Source organism: Capsicum annuum, chromosome 2 (genome assembly GCF_002878395.1).
Source record: "Capsicum annuum cultivar UCD-10X-F1 chromosome 2, UCD10Xv1.1, whole genome shotgun sequence".
NCBI lineage: Eukaryota > Viridiplantae > Streptophyta > Magnoliopsida > Solanales > Solanaceae > Capsicum > Capsicum annuum.
The window spans coordinates 118,769,529-118,777,725 of record NC_061112.1 but is presented as its reverse complement, the minus strand read 5'-3'; the positions used below and the strand labels follow the sequence as shown (position 1 = coordinate 118,777,725).

At 30.4% G+C, this 8,197-nt stretch overlaps 1 pseudogene; it reads left to right on the top strand.

The window, feature by feature from the left end:
- The window catches only part of LOC107858036, an 8,458-nt pseudogene extending 655 nt beyond the window's left edge, over nucleotides 1–7,803 (top strand).
- The last annotated feature ends 394 nt before the right edge of the window (nucleotides 7,804–8,197 follow it).

The following is an 8,197-nucleotide window of genomic DNA, read 5'->3' as shown; positions in this document are numbered from 1 at the left end:
GGGGGGGGGGGGGGGGGGGGGGGGGGGGGGGGGGGGGAGAAACTATTGATAGCCAGGTGATATATAGCTGATGTTTCATGATAGCTTTTTTATTTTCTATGTTTTTTATTGTATGCCTTTTGACTTCTACTATTGGTTATAGTCAAAATTGAGAAAAGAGAACTGTAACAAATTAAAACTTGTTGAAAAGGGACACAATTTTAGAACAAAGAAATTTGCACGTTGTATATGATTTTGGAAATAGCAAAAATTTACTTGAAACTAGGGGTGTCAAGTGGGCCGGGTAACTTGGCCCGGTTTGACCCGTCCCGATAAGTCCTAGGGCTTTAGGGTTCCGGGTCCCGGGCCGATTATTTTTTAAAATGGGTCCGGCTAACCCGGCCCGGATCAAGCCCGTCGGTTAACCAGCCTGACCCGGCCCGGATACCTTTTTCTTAAAAAAAAGATTTTGGACCAAACTAGCCGTTGGCCCAACGGCTATATAGCCGTTTTTGGGTCCAAACGGCTAGTTTGGACCCATTTATTAAAAAAAAAATTAACTTTAAAAAATATTTTTTAATCCCAAAAAAATTCTATAAATACCCTACAACTTCAATTCATTTTTCACACAATTTTTCACTCTCTCAAATCGCATTCTCTCTCAAATCTCAATTCCCAATTCTCAAATATTCAATATATTTAATTTCTTAAAGTGTTCACTTTAATTTTTTAATTTTTCGTTTACAAAGTACGAGCAGAAGTTTTTAAAGTCGCAACCTTCGGATACTTCCAAAATTTGGTATTGTCGTTCTATCTCTTACGTTTAATTTTTATTTATTGTATTAATTGTTTAATATTTAATTTTATTATATTTGTGTATTCTGAATATTTTTAGTTTAATTTAATTTATATTATGGATAAATTAAGAAACCTCGCTACTAAAGGTGTTAAAAATTTTTGTCCCGGAAGCGGTAGTGGTAGTAAAAAGCGAATTACTAGCGGTAGAGGTAGTTCAAGTAGTAGATATACCTGTGTGCCTTCGCCTCCGGTACCGCTTGGTACGCCTTTTGAGGAAGAAATAGGTGTAGGTGCTCACGATATGGATTATGTAGAAGCTCAGGAAAATTACGGTATAGAAGAAGAAAATGAAGTGGATGCGGTTAATTTAGATGAAGATAATGAAAATATTGCTGAGACACCCGCAGTAGGAAATGCTAACGTTAGATCTGAATTGGTTAATCTCCCTCACCGTTCTCCCAGTGCCCCAAGACCTCCTAAAAGAACTAGTATTGCATGACAATTTTTTGAACGTATATCAGATATTGAGGTGCAATGCAATATTTGTCAACAAATATATAAGCATAGAAGTGGAGCCAAGCAAGGAGGTACGGGTACGTTAATGAGACATGTAGCTGAAGATCACAAAAGAGAGTTAAATATTGCAAAAGGTGGTGGGGATGTTAGTGGGCCAACGTAAACTAGAATGGACCCAGCAATCGGTCACGTAGCGAAGAAGTATAATAAATTGAGGGACCGGGAAGAAATAGCTAAAATGGTTGTTGTGGGTTGTTTGCCTTTTAGTTTTCCTTCTTATGATGCCTTTATTCGTTATATACAAGAAATTTATAATCCTATGTTTAACGGTATTCCTAGAACTACTTGTCGGTCTGATATTTTTAGACTTGATTCACAATATTGTTTTTATTTATCAACATTGTTAAAAAATATTCAATGTAGATTGTCCCTAACTTCTGATCTTGGTCGTGCTGTAAATAAAAATGATTATTTAACCGTTACTTGTCATTGGATGGATAGTAATTTCATGATGCAAAAACGTATTCTTGCTTTTTTATATAATAAAGATCGTAAACATACTGAACAATTTATTGCTGATTCTATGGTTAAAATTGCCGGATATTATGGTATCGAAAATAAAATTTTATGTATTGCTTTTGATAATGCTTCTAACAACAAGACTGCTATAACAAAAATAAAATCTACGCTATCTCCGCCCTTGCCTGAAATTTTTTCTCCGCCCTTGCCTGAAATTTTTCATATTAAGTGTGCATGTCATATATATAATTTAATTGTAAAAGATGGTTTTGAGTTTTTTTAGCTTTATATTGAAAAAATTCGTCTTGCTGTTGGTTTTATTCAAGAAAATAATCGTAGATCGAGAATTAAAGAATTTAAAGTTAAATGTCAAGAAAATGGACTTACATCGATTTTGATGTCTGAGAAAATTGATACTAGATGGAATTCTACGTATGAATTTTTAAAAACTTGTTATAAATATAGAATTCCTATTACACTAGCTTTTAACCAACATTGCGGTTCATTTGCTGATTCTGCTGATTGCATGCTACATAATTCTGATTGGGTTGTAATTAATGATCTTGTTAAGTTTTTAGAAAAATTTTATGTAGCTACGGTTGAATTTTTCGGTGCTTATTATCCTACTGTTTGTAGTATTTTGATATATATAGCCGATATTTCTGATTTGCTCAAAGAATATAAAAATAAAGAAGGTTATAAAGAAGTTGTTGGCGCCATGTTTACGAAATTTAAAAAATATTTTTTTCCGATTCCCCCTATTTACTTGGTTGGTGCTATGCTAAATCTGTGCATGAAATATAATAATATGTGTCACTTTAGTACTCTTGTTTATACTAACTTAGAAATAAATACTAACCATGATTCTGAACAAGTACAACCTGATTTGTGGACGGCTACGGCTGATGCAAAGGATTACATAGAAAAATTATATAATCATTATGCTGATTTATTTGATTTAGCCGTACCTACAAATATCACTCCAACTGTCGCTTCTCATCCTTCCGAGGAGCCATCATCTTCTAAAAGGCCGGCACATAGTGGTTTTTCTGATTCGTTTTATGATTTAAATTGTTGGAACAGTGTTGATGAGAGAATTTACACATCAACTTATCGGGAAAAGCTGAAATATTATCTTCAAACGGCACCAGAGGATCGCAGACGACGGATTAACACGTTGGATTAGTGTAGGAGTAATGAAACACAATATCCTGTGCTTTCAAGATTAGCTAGAGATATCTTGAATGTTCCAATGTCAACCGTTGCATCAGAGAGCGCCTTTAGTCAGGGACGACAGCAGCTTGGAGACAACCGACACTCATTGGAAAGAAATGCAATGAATGTTCTAGTTTGCCTCAGAGATTGGATTAGAGCGGAAAGAAAAAACCAAGGAATGGAACCGAAGCTGAGCGACGAGCTGAAACTTGAAGAAATTCTGACTTCACGGGAGAACTCAGCAGAATCAAGTCCAATGCATGATTTTGCCATCGTTGACTTCGATTATCCTATGCAAGTTCTCATTAATATTAACATGAATGAGTTGGAAAAATGATGCATAATTTATAGATTTTTCATTCATGTAAATTATAAATTTTGGATCATTTTGCAATCAATAAAATTCCCCAAATTCATTCATTCCTTAGTCCGTGCTTTTTATATTTTTTCATTTAACGATTTAAAATTTTAAATTGAATTTCTAGTTTTCTACTTTAAATTAAAAACTTAATTATAATATATTATTAATTTACTACCAAATATTATTAATTTATTATATTAAGTAGCATATGTTTTGTATATTTGTGCATATATCTTCTATAGAAGTGTATATTTAATGTATACATGTGTATATATTTTATAAATTAGTATATAAGTATATCTATATATATTGTAATGAATATATAATGTAGTATATTTTATAAATAGTAGTATATATACATTGAATGGTGCGTATATACGTGTACATATCTTCTATAGAAGTGTATATTTAACGTATACATGTGTATATATTTTATAAATTAGTATATAAGTATATCTATATATATTGTAATGTATATATAATGTAGTATATTTTATAAGTAGTAGTATATATACATTGAATGGTGTGTATACACGTGTATATATCTTATATAGATGTATATATTTAACGTATACAAGTGTATATGTTTAATAAATTAGTATAATATAACAATCTATGTATTGTAATCCATGTATATTGTAGTATATATTTTATTTTAAGTAGTACAAATACATTGATTGGTGCGTATATATGTGTATATATCTTATATAGATGTATATATTATACGTATACAAGTGTATATGTTTTATAAATTAGTATAATATAACCATCTATACATTGTAATACATATATATGTATATTGTAGTATATATTTTATTTAAAGTAGTACATACATATTGAATGGTGCGTATATATGTTTATATATCTTCTATAGACGTATGTATTTAACGTATACAAGTGTATATGTTTTATAAACTAGAATATAACTATATATAACTATATATAACTATATATATATATATATATATATATATATACATACATACATAGTATATACATATATATTGTAGTATATATTTTATTTAAAGTAGTACCTATATATTGATTTAAAATGATTTAAAATGAATTTCTAGTTTAAATTAAAATCTTACTTTTAATATATTATTAATTAACTATCACACAGACACACACACACACACACACACACATATATATATATATTGTTGTATATACTTTATTTAAAGTAGTACATATATATTGAATGGTGCGTATATATGTGTTTATATCTTCTATAGACGTATATCTTTAACGTATACATGTGTATATGTTCTATAAATTAGTATGTAAATATATATATATATATATATATATATATATTGTTGTATTTATATATGTATATTGTAGTATATATTTTATTTAAAGCAGTACATATATATTGAACAGTGCGTATATATGTGTATATATCTTCTAAAGTAGTATACGTTTAACGTATACAAGTGTATATGTTTTATAAATTAGTATGTAAGTATATATATATATATATATATATATATATATATATATATATATATTGTAGTATATACTTTATTTAAAGTAGTACATATTATTGAATGGTGCGTATATATGGGTAAATATCTTCTATAGACGTATATCTTTAACGTATACAAGTGTATATGTTCTATAAATTAGTATGTAACTATTTATATATACATATTTTTGTATATATATATATATGTATATTGTAGTATATATTTTATTTAAAGTAGTAGATATATATTGAATGGTGCATATATATGTGTATATATCTTCTAAAGTAGTATATATTTAACGTATACATGTGTATATGTTTTATAAATTAGTGTGTATATATATATATATTGTAGTGTATATATATATATATATTATACTATTATAGCATATGTTTTATTTAAAGTAGTATGTATAGTCATATATAATTATATATTGAATGGTACGTATATATGTGTAATTGTTTTTATATTTTTTTTAAAAAATATATTGTATATTGGAGTGTATATAGTGTATATTGGAGTATATCTAGTGTATATTGAATTTTATATTTATTTTTTAAACGGGTTTGACCGGTTTTTAATCGGGTTTGACCGGGTTTTGGTGGGTTTGACCAGGTTGGGTTAAGTGGACCGGGTTAGGGTGGGTTTTAATTTTTTTACTGTTTGGCCCGGACCGGCTAGCGTCAAAATTGACCCTCAACCCGGTTAAAATGGAAGGGCCGATTCCGAGTTGGCTTGGCCCGGCCCGTTTGACACCTATACTTGAAACATAAAAAGTAATTTAAAAAAAGAGTCCTGTATTGAAACATGGACACAGAAATAATAATTTAAATGGTCGATTTTGGAATATTTTATATTTTGTTCATTGAGATTTTTTACCTTGTGCAACACATGAATTGTTGGGCGTTTATCCTCTCTCATTTATTTCACAATAGAACTTTGAACCTTTCACTAATGTGCACAAGTATGTACTATTCCTTAATATGACGAATCCACGTTCACTGGTATCCGTATGTACTATTCTTAATATGACGAATCCACGTTCACTGGTATCCGTATGTACTATTCCTTAATATGACGAATCCACGTTCACTGGTATCCGATACCATACATACACACATTATAAATAACATAAATTCCTAACACTTTGCTACCTAATTACCATTTCTTCCAACTTTTATATTAATTACTTAATATCTCGGATATGATACATAAGTTTACTCCGAATACATAACCGACAGATACATAACTACCAAATTAATTGACTATAAAAAAGAAAAATAACAGTAAAAGAGTAAAAGAGTAAATAACTGAGCAATTAATGCGATTCTGATTAAGATATATCTCTTTAATCCCTAAAAATTAGTAACAAATTCATAATTCAAATTTGAATCACCAAAATAATCTCCCTCAATCAAAATTTTTCCAGTTTTTTCTATCTTTATTGTTTTTGGTTGGATCTTCATTGTTCCTGGCATATCCTTTTCTAGCCTTGACGACGTCATAATTTCATAAGAATATTGTGTATCTCTTTTGATGATATTCTGCATCAAAATCAGATGAAGGAACCGAAATATTGGATGAAAAAAACAATACAAATCAACTTCAACATTGACTATATATCAGAAGTAATAATATGTCTCATACTTATGTATCATACTCATAATGTTTAATGTATCAGGTGTAAAACAAACTAAAACTCACATATAACTTTTAGAATGTATCATGTAAATGTAAAATCTTGACAAAATTAGATCTATGTATCATAATAAGTATATTACATGTATCAAGTATAAAACTGAACCATACTCACATATATGTTGTATTATGTATCATAAAGCAAGCAAGGACTCATTAACTTTGAATCTATGTATCAGACGCAGTATATTGAATGTATCATATCTATAAAGAAACAAAATCACATGTAAAATTTATGATGTATCAGAACGCATGTAGTGTCACAAAAAATCGTTTTTTTGTAACTTACTTCTTCCTCTTTACAGATGCAATAATCAATAACTTCTTCATCATAGTCGGGTCATTTTGATATTTCAATCTATTTTCACGAAAATCAATGTCGTTTATATCATAATAAAATTGTGGAAATTAAAAAGAAAGTTAATGGTAGAAAGATGGAGTTGTTAGATCTAATTGAGTAGTAGATCAGAACATGGTGAAGATTTAAAATTTATTCCCTTCTAGGCCTTTTGAGGTGTATTTTATTGTCTTTCACGAAGAGTGGTTTCAATTCCCTGTACTACATATAATGATGTAAAGTGATTTTATACCCATAAGAGCATCTGATGCACCAAAATGGTATTAGCCATCAGAGGGACACTTTTGAAGAACCCCACAATAAGGAGAGATATCGAGGATGATCAACGTAACTTAGCATGGGGAAGTCTCAAATGATCCTTCAGATTTGATATGGATCTTATCGGCTCTAAAATCAATCTTCTTCAACCTACAAGGGAGCAAATATGTGTCCATCACAGGGCACTCATTAGGAGCTGGTTTTGCTCTCAAGGTATACAAAGCGTTAGATGCTGAAGGAACTTATGTAGAAGCACATCTTCTCAATCCACTATCTGTTTCATTGTCCATGAGTTTGAGAATATATTGAGCAGAAAAGCTGGATTTGTGTGGAAAAGTTTCAAATCAATGCTTCCTCCTAACTTAAGAGTATCAAAGCAGGAGAGCAGCCGAGGGTGCAGCTGAAGCTACAGAATCAAGAATCACTTCAGAGCTCGAGCAAAGGCTGCCTATGCCTCATTTTATATTAAGACAAGTAACTACATCTTATGGTACTATAATTACCCAGACGGAGTACAAAACAGTAGTTTCAGTGGTTATAAAGAGAAAGAAACAAAAATGGGTGGAAATGGGTTAACCGGTGTAAAGATTTTTGTGGTGTAAAAAGGAAAGCAGAGGTTTCTTGAGGTATGATACAAGAAAGACAAGGAAACATGAAACAAACACTTCAAAATCAGTCCACAAGATCAAAGATTCGAGGACCCTTTTGAAGACCACACTCGGATTCAACAAACAACAACAAGAACACAATGTATTGATGTGTTTATCACCTAAAAATATCTAACAACAAACTATGTTAACAACAACAAGATGAAGAACAACAACAATGGAACAAGAACAACAAGTCACGGATTTGAATTATAAGAACACAAACAAACGATTACAACATAAACAAAATGGATATATAGTTAGACCTTGGTTGGTATAATCTTAAGAATCCAAGAATATGGTAATCTTGGACCCTTAACACTACACACAACAGTTAACCTAACCCCTACGTTGACACAAGAGGAACTTTACCTCCTCT